The 17557-nt window shown below is 41.9% G+C and overlaps 1 protein-coding gene across 2 annotated transcripts in view; it reads right to left on the minus strand.

Moving 5' to 3' along the window:
* The window catches only part of LOC149235269 (uncharacterized), a 302830-nt gene that overhangs the window by 261073 nt on the left and 24200 nt on the right, over window positions 1-17557 (minus strand). The window lies entirely within an intron of this gene.

A 17557-nucleotide genomic window follows, 5' to 3' on the forward strand; every position in this document is an offset into this window, starting at 1 on the left:
ATTTGAATCTACTAGTGAAAGAGTTTGACTAGGTTTTCCCCTTCATAGGGGTTTTACCCTGGCTGAGCGCCTATCTCTAGTGTCTTTGTGATCATCTTGTTTGTCTTGATGATGAAAAGATGTAATAACAATAATAAAGATCAAATATAATAATCTCAAGAACTTGTTGAAGTGTAAGAGAAATCGAGCTAAAGAACCTAGTCTAGATGTTGCCCTAGATTTGTCAACAAAAGAAGTACCCATTTCTGAGGATACCTCAAGGGACAACAATGATCAAGATCCTACATCAATTCAAGAAGATGTTGAAAGTCCTAGTGAGCCTGTACAGCAAGTTGTTGTTCCTAAAATTCGTAAGAGGCCTGCTTGGTTGAGAACAATTCTACAAGAAATAGAAGGAAGGAACCTTTAGAGAAAGTAGAAGACCTAAAAGGTATTTTGGCTATGCAGCTTATATGACCAAACTCACTGAAGTTGAACCCTCCTCCTATGAAGATGCAACTAAACATTAAGAGTGGAGGTATGCAATGCAGGAAGAATACCAGTCAATTAAGAAGAATGATGTCTAATAAATTATTCCTCGACTAAGTAACAAATCTATAGTCACCTCCAAATGGATATATAAGATAAAGCATGTTGTGGATGGGAGCATTGACAAGTACAAAGTTAGATTCGTAGCTAGAGGCTTCTCACAAAAGGAATGAATCGATTAAGAAGAAACCTTTGCTCCTACAGCTAGATATACAACAATCAAATCACTTGTCTCTTTGGCAACTACTATGGGATGGAGCATCCATCAAATAGATGTTAAAACAGTTTTTCTGATTGGGACCATAGATGAGGAGGTTTACATCGAACAACCTCAAGGATTTGAAGTCAATCAAAGGGAGACACATCTATGTAGATTGAAAAAGGCTCTATATGGCTTAAATAAAGCACTTAGAGCATGGTATGCTAGGATGGATGCATACCTATTGAGACTTGGATTTGTCAAGGTTTCTACAGATCCCAACCTCTACATCAAAGTGGTCAAGGATGAACCAATCATCATACTTTTATAAGCGGATGATCTACTTGTTATAGGTGTGGAACACCGAATTCAGGAATGCGAGAAGCAATTAGTAGTTGAATTTGACATGAAAGATCTTGGGATCATGCATTACTATTTGGAACTAGAAGTTTGGCAGAAACTAGGTGAAATATATCTTGGTCAAGGAAAGTACGTGATCAAGATTCTACAAAAAATTGGCATGATGGATAGCAAGCCAATGACAACTCCCATGATCACTAATCTAAAGAAGTTGAGGAGTTCAGATTCTTGTCAAATGGATCCTACTTGCTACACGCAGTTGATTGGCTCATCAATGTATCTTGTAAATACTAGACCTGGCATTTGTTTTGCAGTAAATGTCCTCAATCAATTTCAGATGGAACAAAAGCATGACCATTGGATAGCAACCAAACACATCCTTAGATATTTACGTGGGACCATACATCACCATCTTCGATATGCTAGTAATGAAACCCAGCTCATGGGATACATAGATTATGATTGGGGTGGGTGAGATAGATGGAAGAAGCACTATCGGTGGATGCTTTACTTTGCGATCTTCCATGATCTCATGGATGAGCAAGAAGTTGGATGTTGTTGCTTTAAGTAGTGTTGAAGTCGAGTACATAGTTGCAAGTGAAGTATGCATGGAAGTTGTTTAGCTCAGAAAGTTGCTATCAGATTTATTTGAAGGACCACTAAGCCCTACATGTATACATTGTGACAATGAAAGTTGTATAAGATTGACAAAGGACCATGTGTTTCATGCTAGGACAAAGCATATAAATAATAAGTACCACTACATCAAAAGCCTGGTACGAGATGGGGTCATGGAGCTACATTATATTCCTACAGATGAACAGGTAGTTGATATTCTAACAAAGGCATTACCAAACAAGAAGCTTGAGTACTTAAGAAGCAAGCTTGGTTTGGTAGATATCTCTTCCTTGATTGAGAGGGAGTGATGATGGACAATATATTATTTTCTTCATGTGTCATGAACTAGATCAGGACTAACATCTGTAAGTCTTAGTGAAGGCCATGAAGAAAGAATGGGGTCCAAAGGATTGGATAAGCATCTAAGATTAAAACTTCTTGAAGATTAGAAAATCCAAGATAGAAGTAGACTTGTACAATGTAGACCAATACTCTTTGAGGATGAGGTAAGACATCCAAGATAAGAATAGTCGAAGAGGACTGATATTCTTTGAGGATTGGGAATCCAAGATAAGAATAGTCCTAAAAGGACATAACTAATGAACATGCAGATGGAGTATGTGCCTTTAGACTCTAGAGGTAGTGTGCTATCTCACATAAAGCTTCCCAGCATGATGCTCTCATAAAAGTTGAGCTTGTCAAGAAAAGGCCTTGTTGACAATGTTGGTTACGATATTGATGCTTAATAGAAGGCTTATCAATCCAACTCTTCTTATGAGAATACTTCAATTTGAGATTCCTTATACTTCATGATGGGATTATGAATACCTCCCTAGTTAAGAGGGAGTGTTAGAGAATAACTAGATTCGGTCTTCATAATGACCTTTGTAAACATGACATTGTATTTCTTGTATATAAAAAGAGAAAAAGAAATTGCATTTGTAAAAGCATGTTTTTCACGCTTAAGTCTAGGTCAAAGCATGTTCTTCATGCTTCTAGGACTTTCTAGGTCAAAGAAGAATTTTTGTCATGTATTATAGTCCCATTTGGACTCATTGTAACAAAGGAAAATAATTATTTTTGAGTCAAGAAAGCAAAATTATCCTCCAAGACCAAATTGGCCCTAACAAGGGCAAGTTGGCCTAAAAAGGCCTATTCGACCCCTCAAGAAGGCTATAAATAAGATGAACTTCAACTCATATGATACACTCACTCACTCAAGTTCAATCTAAAATAGTGAATAAGGAAGAAGAGCGAGAAAGAGAAGAAGAAGAAGAAGAAGAAAGGAAGCTTTCTTGGGAAATACTCTTTTTTTGTCCACATGTGCGAAGCTATCTAGGGTTTTTGTGCGAGTTGCAGGGGCCGAAATTGCAGACCTAAGTTGCAAGGCTGAAACTCTGAATTGAAGTTGCTTTGACTAGGTTTGACCTTCGCTAACTTTGGAAGAATTTGGCTCATTTGGAAGAGATCTTGTTGTTGGGTTGGCTTGGTACTTGGGAGGAATTTTGGCTTTGGTCTTGGGTCGTGGAAGTCTCATCTTGAACTGATTCTATAAGAAGAGAAGTATTCTTTCTGGGTTTTTCCCTGGCTTGTAGCATATATCTTGTGTACTTTGTGTCTTTGTGATCTTCATTTTTTTTGGTAATTGCTTGATGAACAAGAAATAAAAGTAATAAAAGACCAACTAATATCACAAGTAATTATTAAGTAAGGAAAGTCAAACATAATATACAAGATCCTTGATTTTCCAACAAAGAGACGCTCCTCCTCCTCCTACTAATGTTGAAATTCAGGATGATGCCTTGGATAATCAAGAAGATCTTGAGCCTAAGCCTGCTCTTGTTGATGAACCCAAGGAGCCCATGGACCCCTTGGATCCTCCTCCGTGTGATCCTCCTACTAGAAAGAGACCACTATGGCTTTGTGACACTCTACAAGATATTGGTAGACATGCTGCCCCCAAAGGAACCTTCAGAGAAAGCAAGAAACCATGGTTGTTCCAGGGATACATTGTAGCCATGAGCAACATTATTCGGGTTGAACCATGTACTTTTGAAGAAGCAGCGAAAAATCAAGTATGGAAAGATGCAATGGCCAAAGAATATGAGTCCATCATACATAATGATGTATGGGAAGTAGTTCTAAGACACCAAGGTAAGTTTGTTGTGACTTCTAAATGATTGTTCAAAATTAAACATGGTGCGGATGGCAATATTGAAAAATATAAAGCTATATTTGTGGCTAGAGGTTTCTCTCAAAAAGAGGGAGTAGACTTCAATGACATTTTTGCACCTGTTGCTCGATATACTACCATCTGACTTATTGTGGCTCTAGCTACTAGCCAAGGATGGACTCTTCACCAAATGGATGTGAAAATTACTTTTCTACATGGCTTCCTCAAGGAAGAAGTATTTGTGGAGCAACCACAAGGCTTTGAAGTGCATGACAGGAAAACTCATGTGTGTAGACTAAAGAAAGCTCTCTATGGATTGAAGCAAGCCCCAAGAGCTTGGTATGCCCGCATTGATAGCTTCTTGATGAAGCTTGGTTTTACCAGAAGCAATGTTGATCCAAATCTCTACTTCAAGATGGTCCAAGGTATACCTTTGATGTTGGTACTATATGTTGATGACTTATTCTTGATAGGTGGAGAACCTCTTATCCTCCAGTGTAAGAGGGAGTTAGCTTCTGAATTTGAAATTAAAGGTCTTCACTTGATGCACTACTTTCTAGGCCTACAGGTATGGCAGATACTTGGTAAGATTTTCCTTTCTCAAGGAAAATATGTTGTCAAGCTTCTGGAAATATTTGGTATGACAGAATGTAAGTCCATGAACACACCAAAGGATATGAATTGCAAAAATTTAGGATTGAGATATATCGGCCGAGATGTGAGACTACATGGGTACTCTAATGTTGATTAGGCTAGTAACTCTGTTGATAGAAAGAGCACATCTGGATGTTACTTTAGCTTGGGATCTGCCATCATATCTTGGATGAGCAGAAAACAGAAGTTTGTAGCCCTTAGCACAACTGAAGCGAAGTAAATTGTTGCTAGCATGGCTAGCTGTGAGGCAGAGTGGCTGAGGAAGCTCTTTGGAGAGTTGTTTGAGCATGTACTAGATACGACGATAATATATTGTGACAATAAGAGTGGGATTCGACTTGTAGAAAATGTTGTGTTCCATGACAAGTCCAAGCACATTGAGATCAAATATCACTATATTCAGGATATGGTGCAAAAAGCAGTAGTGAGAATCCATCATACTGCAATTGATGATCAGATAGCTGACATAATTACCAAGCCTTTGCTGAAAGGAATGTTCTTGGTATTTAGAGAGCAGATTGGATTGATGGATGCGACCCTTCCCAGTGGGGGCGATCATGGATAATCAAGAACACTAAGCTATGCTCTTCCCTCTTGTTTGATCTCACAAGTTGGGAATGGAGCCAGGAGAGCTCCTCGGGTTGAGGGAACTCTTAACTGTAGGTTGTGCATGATCCTTGTCTTGTGTTGACAATGTAGAAAATCCACGAAATTCTAACCTGCTAATATGAGCAATCTGAAAACAATTTTTCTTTTCACATAGACACATAATTTCTCTACCAAATAGCAACGGAATAGAACAAAAATAATTGCGCAAATTCACACAATAAAACGCAACAATTTTCTAGGGAACCCAACTAGGAAAACACTTGCTTGCTTCATAATTTTATTGAGGAAAACTAAGCAATAGATCTCATACAAATACAAGTTTGTTTCAATTTGAAAATACAATGATTTTCATGCTTGTCCTAGGCCTGAAACCCCTCCTTGATCCCTAATCTTCTTCCTCTTTGTATGCGCACTAGAGGCTCTAATTTCCTTGCGCAATTCCTAAGGAAATAGCCTCTAATTTCCTAGCGCAACTGGAGCTCCTATTAAATAGGGTATTTCCCTATTTCTATGTGCACTCCAAGAAGAATTGCTCTCCACAATAACTTGCACAAGAAAGAAACCCTTGACTCATTCCTCCACAAGCTGTCTTCCTCACAAACTAATGTTCAAGAATAATGAATACAAAGTGTGCCTTCAATCTCCTTATAAGCAATTCGATATGGCTATTGTTAGTGAATTTCTAAATTAGGAAGTTGAACTGGAGCTTTTCTAGTTAACAAAAGTCAACACAACTAGTTAATTGGTTAATCCTAAAAATTAGGAGGCTAACTCCACTTTAGCATCCAGCTCCCAATTTAACTCACAGTAGAGGGCAGATAACTCGGTCCTCCACAGACTCGCACTAGTCAAACTGCTTCTTGAACTCGTCCACATCACTAAAAGTCGTGCATTATTAAGAAGATCACTAAATCGATTCCTTGAATTAAGGCACAAATCGAGGGATCCATTCCTTCGCTAATTTTCAACACTCCCTCTTAGCGAGGAAGGGATTTTGTACAACTCCCAACTGATCTCTGTGATGAACAAAGCTGCTTCTTTCCAATGCCTTGGCCAAGATGTTTGCTGTCTGCTCCCCTATTGGAATATATGGTAGGCTCCATGGTAGGCTCCATCTTCTGTCTGAAAATCCCACAAGTAACTTCCCTATCCAAATTGTTGATTTTTGGTAGCATCGGATGTGCTCTTAGCCTCAAAATTTGCAGGGAGGCTAGGACACATGTATTCCACAATACCCAGAAATCGTTTTGGGAAATTCCACCTAGAGACAGTTTTATTAAAATAATTAATTATTTTTAATGGGTGCCTAAGTCTAAACTTAGGAAATTAAAATAATTAAAGGGTATTAATCTAACTATGGGTGAAACTTCTAGAAGAATACGAGGATCAAGCCAAAATGATCTAAGCAATTGATTAGGATCTAATCTAGGTCATTGGTTCTCAACAGAAGGATTATAAGAGGAGGCTTGATGGGCATTTGGAAAACACATCGAGTGGGAGATCAAAGATCGAATTTCTGAAGAGAGCAGCACAGTAGTTGCAAGAGAGATTCGAAGTGATTTCTTGCAGTGAGGGGCAGGGATAGTTTTAGTTGGAGATTTCTCCTGATCCGGGAATACTCAGCAAAGGAGGCAGAGAGAGATTCGGGAGAGGCAACGCAGAGTCTATGCTGGCCAGCGTAGGCTGACGTAGAGGCAATGCAGAGCCTTGAGGAGATCTGTATTTTTGCTGGAGAGATCAATTTTTGAAGCCGAAAGTCGGGGTGTGAGACCAGGAGGACAGAATCGAAGTCTCAGAGAGGCAAATCGATCAGTAGAGGGAGTGACACAGTCCCTAGGAGCCATGACATTGGGCATACACAGTGACTGCGCAGAGGCAGAAAGGGACCAGCCATTCTGTGGTTGGATCAGTCAGGATCGCCAGTGATAGTGTGAGGTATTTCTCACTAATATTTTGTCAGTGATATTCTCTGTACTAGATAGCCAACAAGGCATCCAGAGATTGTATTCAGAAAAAGCTATTGCATAATAATACAAACCCTCAGCTACTGCACCGATTTTACCACATTAGGTTTTTCCAGGGACATTTGTCCAAAAACAACGATGTATTGTGTTGTGTATTTCTTTCTTGCTCAGTTTCTTGTTTCCGCTTATACTTTAATTGGTGAATACTGCTGTATTAGTTTCGGTGTTTACTATAGGAAACAATAAATAATTTGTTCAGTAATTAACAAATAGAAGGAACTTAATCAGTGCTTGCAGTGGTGATTCGAGTAATCGAATTTTCACATGGTATCGGAGTTGCAGGTGAAACAAGAGAGTAGAGCCGAAAAAGCCCAGCCTTGAAGAGGAGGTTCGAAGTGCTACATAGACAGCAAATCGTAGCCCTAAACGGATTGTGCAGTCCAGGCCAGGAGGGCAAAGATTTTCAAGGAAGGTCTCTCTCTGAGTGAGTCGACAGAGAGGTAAGACTTCCAGATCAAAGTTTGCCAGTGTCAGAGGGAGCAGCGCAGCAACTTCAGCGAAGAGGCAGTTTTTTGGTGTGACGCAGTTTTCTACAGCAATTGTTGGGGCAGAAAATCGTCAGAAGGAAGAAGAGAGACATTGTTGAGGGAATTTCTTCCTCAGAGAATTCCTAGCCAGGGAATTCAATTTCTCTATTGCTGAGCAGCAGCAGAGAGGAGTAGATCTACTAACTCCAGCAGGGAGTGCGTAGGCCAGCCCAATGCTACGCAAAGGAGAGAGGAAGCAGTTTGACACTTTTGTTGGCAAAGATGGCAACCAGTGGGTTACGAGATCAAGATCGGTTGTATGGTGCATCCAACTATGTGATCTAGAAGGCAAGAAAGTCATGCCTTCTAGATGAACATTTTCTCAAGATCTACGTCGACAGTGTGGTAGTTGAGCCCACAAATCCAGATCCGCTCAAAAATTACAAGGTAGAAATGGCGAAGGCCAAGCAGATGATCCTCAACAGAGTAAAGGATCATGTAGTATGTCACATTCCTGGCAAAGGGACTGCCAAGGAGATGTGGGATGTCTTGTCCACGCTATATGAGGGATCTTCTGAGCAGCGGAAGATGTACTTGGAGCAGAAGATGAGATCCATTCAGATGCAAAACGAGGAACGCATTGACCTATTCCTTGCAAAGCTTCAGGAAACCTGAGATGAGTTGGCAATTGTGGGGTCAACACCTTAGCCTACCGAGATGGCAAGGCTGGCCCTGAACTCAGTTTCAAGAGTGGCAAGTATTTGTCCAAAGCATCCTGGGCAGGGAGAATTGCCAAACTGGGAAGGAATGTGGGTCACTCTTTAGCAAGAAGAGATGAGGAGGGACTTGGTCAAGTGTAAACTTGATGGCAGCAGTTGTAGTGGGAAGAAGCCCAAGGAGGAGGATGAAAATGCAGCCCTTGCATCTAAGGGGCAGCAGGAGCAGCAGAAGAAGAAGAAAGATGTTTCGAAGATCAAGTGCTTCCAGTGTGGTGAACTTGGTCACTACGCTATACAGTGTCCTCTTAAGAAGAAGGAGAAGGATGAGAAGAATGATCCAAAGGTTGCATCCGCACAGATCGAGGAGGAGTTTGCCATGATTGCCCAGAGTTGGGGTGATATAAAACTATAGTTCGAAAGAACTGCAGATGGGCAGGATCCTTGAGGAGTCCACCTCTTGGATTAATACCTTGATATGGGAGCCCAGATTAGAAGTAGCAGGATGGACCAATGTCAGTTGGTGCAAAGGAGTGTCAGAGTGACAATTGCAGTAACTAGGAGCGCGAGAGACTGAGCACCACAGAGCTAGAGTTAGCAGCAGTGCAGTTGGCACAGAGCAGGGTCAACAGCAATGCAAAGGCTTCAAAGGGTCAGCGTAGAGACTAGCAGCAGTCAGGACTCCAGCAACAAATGCATCATGTTGAACACTAGTTCAGTAATTTTGGATGTTTTTCGTTGTTGATGCAATAGCAGCAGTAGTTGGAGAAGATTGCAGTGCAAATGCAATGTTTGCAGCAGCACAGATGCAGAAATTATGAGGGTTTCCGTATAGATGCAGAGTTGGCAGTGGCAGTGTCAGCAACAGTACACATGCAGCATTTGCCTAGTAGTTGGTGGGCAGTGATGTCAGACATCAGCAACACAGAGGGAGATGTTACAGAGAAGGGTGATGCTTCAACAGGTTGCATTACTAGAGCACATTCCTCGCTAAGAGGGAGTGTTGAGTTATGGTAGCATCGAGTGTGCTCTTAGCCTCAAAATTTGCAAGGAGGCTAGGACACATGTATTCCACAATGCCCAGAAATCGTTTTGGGAAATTCCACCTCGAGATAGTTTTATTAAAATAATTAATTATTTTTAATGGGTGCTTAAGTCTAAACTTAGGAAATTAAAATAATTAAAGAGTATTAATCTAACTGTGGGTGAAACTTCTAGAAGAAGACGAGGATCAAACCAAAATGATCTGAGCCATTGATTAGGATCTAATCTGGGTCGTTGGTTCTCAACAGTAAGATTATAAGAGGAGGCTTGAGGGGCATTTGGAAAATACATCGAGTGGGAGATCAGAGATCGAATTTCTGAAGAGAGCAGCGCAGCAGTTGCCAGAGAGATTCGAAGTGATTTCTTGCAGTGAGGGGCAAGGATAGTTCCGGTTGGAGATTTCTCCTGATCCGAGAATACTCAACAAAGGAGGCAGAGAGAGATCCAAGAGAGGCAGCGCAGAGGCTACATTGGCCAGCATAGGCTGACGTAGAGGCAGCGCAGAGCCTTGAGGAGATCCGTATTTTTGCTAGAGAGATTGATTTCTGAAGCCGAAAGTCGAGGTGTGAGACCGGGAGGACAAAATCGAAGTCTCAGAGAGGCAAATCGATCAGCAGAGGGAGTGACGCAGTCCCTAGGAGCTGTGACACTGGGCCTACGCAGTGACTGCGCAGAGGCAACAAGGGACTAGCCATTCTGTGGCTGGATCAGTCAGGATCGCCAGTGATAGTGTGAGGTATTTCTCACTAATCTTTTGTCAGTGATATTCTCTGTACTGGATAGCCAGCAAGGCATCCAGAGATTGTATTTAGAAAAACTACTGCTTAATAATACAAACCCTCAGTTGTTGCACCGGTTTTCCCACATTGGGTTTTTTCAGGGACATTTGTCCAAAAATAATGGTGTAATGTGTTGTGTATTTCTTTCTTGCTCAGTTTCTTGTTTTCGCTTATAATTTAATTGGTGAAGACAACATTGTATTAGTTTCAATGTTTACTGTAGGAAACAGTAAATAATTTGTTCAATAATTAACAAATAGAAGGAGCTTAATCAGTTGCTGCAGTGGTGATTCGGATAATCGAATTTTCACACAAATAGCCTTGCAAGTTGCCTAACTACAATCCATGTACTCGACCTCTATTGAACTGGGTGCCACTAATATCTGATTCTTGTTGTACCAAGAAACTATTGTTGACCCAATGTTGAAGACACCACCTGAAGTACTCTTCGTGTCTATGGAGGTTCCTGCCCAATATGCATCTGTGAAGCCCTCAAGCCTCACTCCATCAACCTGTCTGTACCACAATCCATAATCCATTGTGCCTCTGAGATATCTCAACACGTGCTTTGCAGCAACCCAATGCACTTTGATCAATTCAACCATGAACTGACTCAGCTAGTTGACTACAAAACAAATATCAGGTTGTGTGTTGACCAAGTAAATCAACGACCCAATGAGTTGCATGTATACTGTAGGATACATTCACTCTCCTCTGCCAAGATCCACCTTCCTCTAGTTTGTGACTAGAGGTGTGGCCATGGGCCTGGAATACTACATATGAAATCTCCAGAGAATCTTTGTGGTGTACTTCCCCTGTCCCACGAAGATCTCACCATCACCCTGCCAAACGTCCAAGCCAAGGAAATAGTGCATAAGCCCTATATCCCTCATCTCAAACTCCCTTGCAAGGTCCTCCTTACAATCCTAGATCAAGCTCTCATCTCTAGTCAATATAAGGTCATTGCCATAGAGAACTAGAATGAGCGAAAGCCCTCCAACCATGATTTAGTACAGGTTGGCATCCACCTCACTATTAGTGAAGCCCAATCCTCAAAGGTAGTTGTCAATCAAAAGTGTACCATACTCTCGGAGCTTGCATGATCCCATAAAGAGCTCTCTCCAGCCTACACACATGTGTGTCTCTGCTGAATTGCTTGAATCCCTCTAGTTGCTCCATATAGATCTCCTCAACAACTCTATTAAGGAAGGTCGTCTTCATGTCCATCTGATGGATCTTCCACCCCATCTATGTTACAAGTACCAAAATAGTCCTGATGGATGAATACTGTGCTACCGGGGCAAAAGTCTCCTCATAGTCTTGTTACCGCTCAAACTAGCAAGGGGCATAAAAGGGATTCCTAAAGGGCAACTGCTAGATCAAAAGGAAATGATGGAGGCTTAGCCCACTGTCACCTCAACTAAGACTCCCTACTCTTTACGAACTTTCACTGATGGGAGGAGACCTGGTACATATAGAAAGTCACTTGTGAAGGATAAACCAACAAATGGATATGAAGTGACCCTTATGATCCTTTTCCTAGAAGAGGCTTTAAGAATAGAGCTTTCTTGCTTGTCAAGCAAGGTACAAAGATTTCTAGGACAAGGGGGTGAGGAATTGAGGGTTAGGTTTAGAGGAATATGCCTTATGAAGCAGTTCCCTAATCCTAAAATCCTTATTGAACTTGACTTCCCGAATGGCTCTTGAATATTTTACTTTTCAAAGGTGTGGGACCATATGGGATCAAGTGGACCCAGCCTAGGTTAAGGGGAGGGAGTTTAGCAACTGATGATAATATTAACCTAAACAATGCAGGAGAAAGAATCAAAACAAGAACTTTCACTTAAAGGTGTTAGTTTGATCCCGTGAAGTGCTAGCCTTGGGAACATCAGGGCAAAGTTTGATCTCAGACCTAGGGCTTGGGATATCTCGCAATCCCACCGTCAGAATTTCTTCAAATTTAGAGGAGACCTTGAAGACACACCAACGCAGTAGGGGCTAGAAGATCAAACTTTTCCTTGGGCTGCTTTGTCAAAATATTGATGTCATAGGTGGCCCAGCGTGGCTAGACTTTTAAAAAAAAAAAAAAGGTGAAGAAATAGGTTTAAAGTGACCACCTTTTATGGATCAGCGCCTAAGTCCTCTTGGGGATATGGAGTCAAGGAGAATTATGAAGATGGATCTTGTTTCTTGTTCAAGGAGGCTCTAAAAGTCAACTTTGTCCAATGTTAAGGGCAAGAGAAGAAAAGTGACCTTAAAAGCATTTATACTTCATTGCAAATGGAGAAGGCTTGTCAAGGTAACTTCGACCTCTAGGACAATTCATTCATCAAACATGGCTCATACATAGAGATAAGCTATATAGAGACATAATTCCACATTGATGTCGTAAATGCATGCAGCAACTAGCCCTAAAATAGCGAAAATCTCATGATCAATGTATGCAGCAAAGTAAAAGAAAATAGCATCAAAATTGTACTTACATGTAAGAGAATATATCCAACCATCAACACATTTGCAATATAAGAAGCTCCAAGATAAGAAGACCCAATCCACACATCAAAATTCATCCATGATCCAAAAATATCCTCCAAGGAAAAATGCGAAGTTCTCAAGAGAGAGAATGATCCAAGTCAAGTGATGATACAAAGTGAATTCATCTAACTCCTATTTATACACTCATTAGGAGTTCGAATTACCTAATTGGGCCTACATTAGCCCCTAAAATAAAATAATGTGCAAATTAACTAACTTTTGGTGACAAGCCCACCAAACTAGCTCATAAATAAAATAATAAGCCTCTCAAGAGGTCAAATAATAATCTATGCATGTCGTATGGCCCTTCAAGAGACCTAATGAGGTCCATAAGTGCCATAATGATGAATGGGACCCTCAAAAGTGATGGACAAGGGGGTGGCCCCTTGTTCTCCAAACAATAAACCTGTGGTGCTCCCAATGGGTGTGGGGGCACACCAATAACCTCATGGGTCTCCAAGTAAGTCGAAGATGCTTGTAGACCATCTGTAAGGGCTCAAATGATGGAATAAATGATGCCACATCAATGTACAAGTCCTGGGTCACCTGCCAAGTGTATGGTGCAACTGTGGGGCTGGCTAGGCATGGTGTACCAGGTGCATCTTCCTCATCCAATAGGTGAATCTCGAGCAATCTCTGAACATCCTCGAGGATCCATGGAGTGTTGTCTACTGCTGTGGAGGCCCATGGCTCTCAACACACACCCTACATGTGCCAATGTAGCCCTCTGGAGGGTTAGGACCCCGTATAGGGAGACCAAACCCAAGATGGAGACCATCTACAATCCTGCATAAGATCCAATGCGTCCCCTAGCCTTCTAGTACAACAAGTCATTAGAGAAATCGAGTAAAAGAGCTTACAAACCATGGACCACAGGTGGGGACTTCATAATGGCCTGCCCTTCCATAATGGGCTTCGGGATGTGCCAATGTCTCTCAAACTCCAAATGGGGTTAACCAAGTGTCCTATTAGGTGGTTTCTACTTCTAAAGGGGATAATATGTTCAAGGTACATCCTTTAAATGGTGGTGGTATTTGATAGAGAGGTGAAGGAAGTAGGGGATAAGGGGCAACCCTGAGCCACATGTTGGGGTACAAGAGTAGCTAATAAAAGGGAAGCCCACACATGGGTATATAATGTATACGAGGGAGCAATCGTGGTACATGAGGTGCCCCAGCCTTGATTTTTCCACCCTTTTTATATGCATTTTGCCTTTTTATGATTTTTCTTTGATTAACTGCTCGGGGCTCAAGGGGTAAGAGCATGATGTGTGAGATGTAGCAGTGGATACCCCCTTTTAGGGTAGGGCAGTTCATTGCCCACCAATGGTTAGGACAATCATGGGTTCCTATATGAAGAAGGAGACTCATACAACCTATAGGAACCAGGGTGATGGCCATGATAATGGGTTAGAGCTCATGTATTGGCTTTTGCCCATGTGCTAAACATGTTTGTCCCAACCATCTTTTGCATTTTGTGGCACATTTTCCTGTTGAATGTGGCCAATTATGCTTTTACTTTTCTTTTTCGCTGCATCAACCTTTGTGGCATCATTCCAGGCCTGACCCAAGGTGTGGGCAAGGGGAAGGGGAGAACTAACCCTATGTGGACCCAATGGAGGAATGTGGACCCAGATGGGAGAAATGATGAATGGGGTGATAATGAGTGGAAAGGGGGCAATATATGCAGATGAGGGAGCAGGACCACGCAACCAAAATCAGGGTTTCCCATGAAATACCATCCCTAAAGCCAAATGTTCAGTAAAAGAGATCCCACGGGACTAGAATCCAAGGTTAATATCCAAAAGGGTTCTATGGGACAAGAGCACAGACCTAACCCATTATTTCCACTAAATCCCCCCATTAATCCATGCCTAGAAGTGTCCATGATAAGCAAACTACAATACTCAATTACCAAATGAAAAGGCATATCTTTAGGTTCAAGAGGCTCACCTTCAAACATACGATCATGGCAGATGGGTGAGGGACCACATGGTTGGCTCAAGTGGTGGAGAAATGGCCAATGAGCTAAATGGTGGCTGCAAGGGGCAGTTGGCTGCCGACTAAGGACCATCTTGGACAAAATGGTGGGTAACAAGTTTATGCCCTCAATCTGTGAAAGACCCTTGGCCACAAACCTGGCCTTGAACTTCTCCACACTCCCATCTACTCCATGCTTCAACTTGTATACCCATCTGGATCCACCTACTGATTTCCCCTCAGGTCATAGAACAACCTCCCAGGTATCATTCTTCGTGATAGAGGAATACTCCTCTACCATGGCATCCTAGCAAACCTACTGAGAAGATGCCTCCTCATAAGAAGAAGGATTAGTGTCCACCAACTCTGTCATCAGTGCCATATAACCTATGTACCTTTGTGGTTGTTTACTCTTCCTAAACATGGTGTAGCCTCCTGAATCAACCTCTTGGCCCACTTGGCCTTCTTCCTCCCTATGATGAGTGGCCCTAGATGATCTGTATGCTCTTGGCCTAGTTTCTCCTCCTCATCCTGCTATAAATCCTGTTATGCTACCCTCGTGCCACTAGAATGTGGTTGTGGCTGACTTTGAGGTGTTCAGTATGACTCCTGCTTGGGTGTGATTAGCTCCTCCTTAGGTACTACTAATTGCTCAAGCTCTAAGTAAACTCTTAGAGCCTGGTCCTCTTGGAATCTCACATATCGCCTGAGAACTGTCTTCCTGAGTCTTGGAAGATATACCCTGTATGCCTGAGATATCTCACTATATCCCATGAAAATCCCCTTTTCTGTTGTGGAATCCATCTTCTTCCTGATTATAAATCTTTGTGCCAAAGATCCGGAAGTGTGAAACATCATGCTTCTTGCCTGTGAAATCCTCCTTTGATGTAACTCGTACAGGAACCCTGTGTGGACTCCTATTCTGCAGAAATACCACGGTGTTGCATGCTTCTTCCCACAAGAACCTAGGCAGATCCTGATCATGCAACATAGCCCAAGCTGCTCCAACAGTACTCTTGTTATTCCTCTCAACCACCACATTCTGCTATGGGTTATGAGGTGTTATCAACTCCCTCCTAATACCTTCCTTGGCACAAAACTCCTTGAAGGCATTGGAGATATATTCCCTACCATTGCCACTTCTCACTGCCTTGATTTTCTTCCTGATCTGCTTCTCTACCAAGGCCTTAAACTCCATAAACCTGTCTAAGACCTCATCTTTCTTTTTCATGAAATAAATCCAAGTTTATCGAGAAAAATCATCAATGAAAGTAACATAATACCTATGCATTATCAATGATAGAGAGGAAAAGTGCCCGCACACATCTGAATGCACCAGCTCCAAAATACCTTTGGCTCCGTTGTCCAGGCCATGGAAAGAAGATTTGGCATACTTGCTAAGCGTGCATCCCTTGCACACTCCACTCTTGTTAAGGCCTCTTGTTGGTAATCTTGTGGCAATTTGTTGAAGAATCTTCAACACCCCATGATGCAAGTGTCCCATGCACCTATGCCAAGGTTCACCTACACTTGCACATCCTGCCTTGTTGCTCAAAGCTACATCAGTCTCAACATGCAACTTGTAGAGATTTTTCACCCTCACACCTATCTGCTTCCTACATCTAGAAGCCAAGTGTTGGAGGTTGATCTGAAAATGAGATCTTAAATCAATATTAAGGTATTACAGACTCATGAGCACGAATGCCTATATTATTTAGTGCAACGGATCGAAAAGATTGCGAACAATATAGACAATGAACAGTTACAAAACATAATAAACACACACATCAACACAGCAAATAATCAAGGAGTTCACCAGACTTCCTGGCTACGTCTCCTGGTCCAGCTTCCAGTGTTGACCTCTATATTATGTCTTCAAGAGCAAATTATTACAAGTGTGAGCTCAAACCGAGTCTCAACACAACAGTGACAAAACAATAGGGATTTACTTGAAATCCTCAAGTCTACAAGAGTACACAGACTCTCCCTCTTGCTCTCTGTCTTCTGCTTTCTCTTGCTCTCTCTCTGTCTGAGCAACTGCTTCTTCCTTGTTCTGTTATGGGATGGCTTTTTAAGCCTATCGGCGCTTGTCTATTCGTCTCCCTTTTCAGGCTCTCTGGCTCTCAGCCGCTGTCCGTTCAAATCCTTGTTGAACGCTAAATAATCATTGCAAAACGCTCTAAGGTAGGGTGGCCACCTGTTTTCCAACGGAAAGGACCGAACACGAGTGAAAATCCCAGAAAACACTCTTCTCTGTTTACACAGAGAAATACACAGAATACACTGAAAAATAGTGGAAAATCCGCCAAGGCCGGACTTCAAAAGATATTGAATTGAACCTATAATCCTATTGAGTCCATTGTTGCATCGATATTGCAAGTCGCAAGCGCTACGGTCATAATCCCTTTGTATTTGATCCATAGCGGGAATACACAGAAATACATAGCAAAACACCTATTATCAAACTTCAAATTTCATAGAACCGCATCTATAATTCCTTTCGAGTCCACCTTGATCGCAATCGCATATCACATGTCAACAGCCCTTTGTATTACCCGATCGCCGATCGTCGATCACTGCTTTCGCATATCGCATATCGCGGGTCCATTGGTATCACCCCTTTTGTTGTTGCGATGCGATAAATCGCATATCGCTTAAGCCTCAAGCCCTCGATAAGTCCTCCTTTGTGTTATAGCGATGCGATATTGCGAGTTGATCTGGACCATTGATCTGCGCGCTCGATCAACGATCCTCGTTAAATCGCAATTTCCATAAGGCCGCCTCCGATATACTTCGTTTGCCTTTCCCGATTGCGATATCTCGATTCAATCTGGACCGATGATTTGTCCGATCCAACAGCTCTGGTGCAGCG

The sequence above is a fragment of the Pinus tabuliformis genome, chromosome 8, assembly GCF_031772625.1.
Source record: "Pinus tabuliformis cultivar Carrire ecotype Pingquan chromosome 8, CPIR1, whole genome shotgun sequence".
NCBI classification, from domain to species: domain Eukaryota; kingdom Viridiplantae; phylum Streptophyta; class Pinopsida; order Pinales; family Pinaceae; genus Pinus; species Pinus tabuliformis.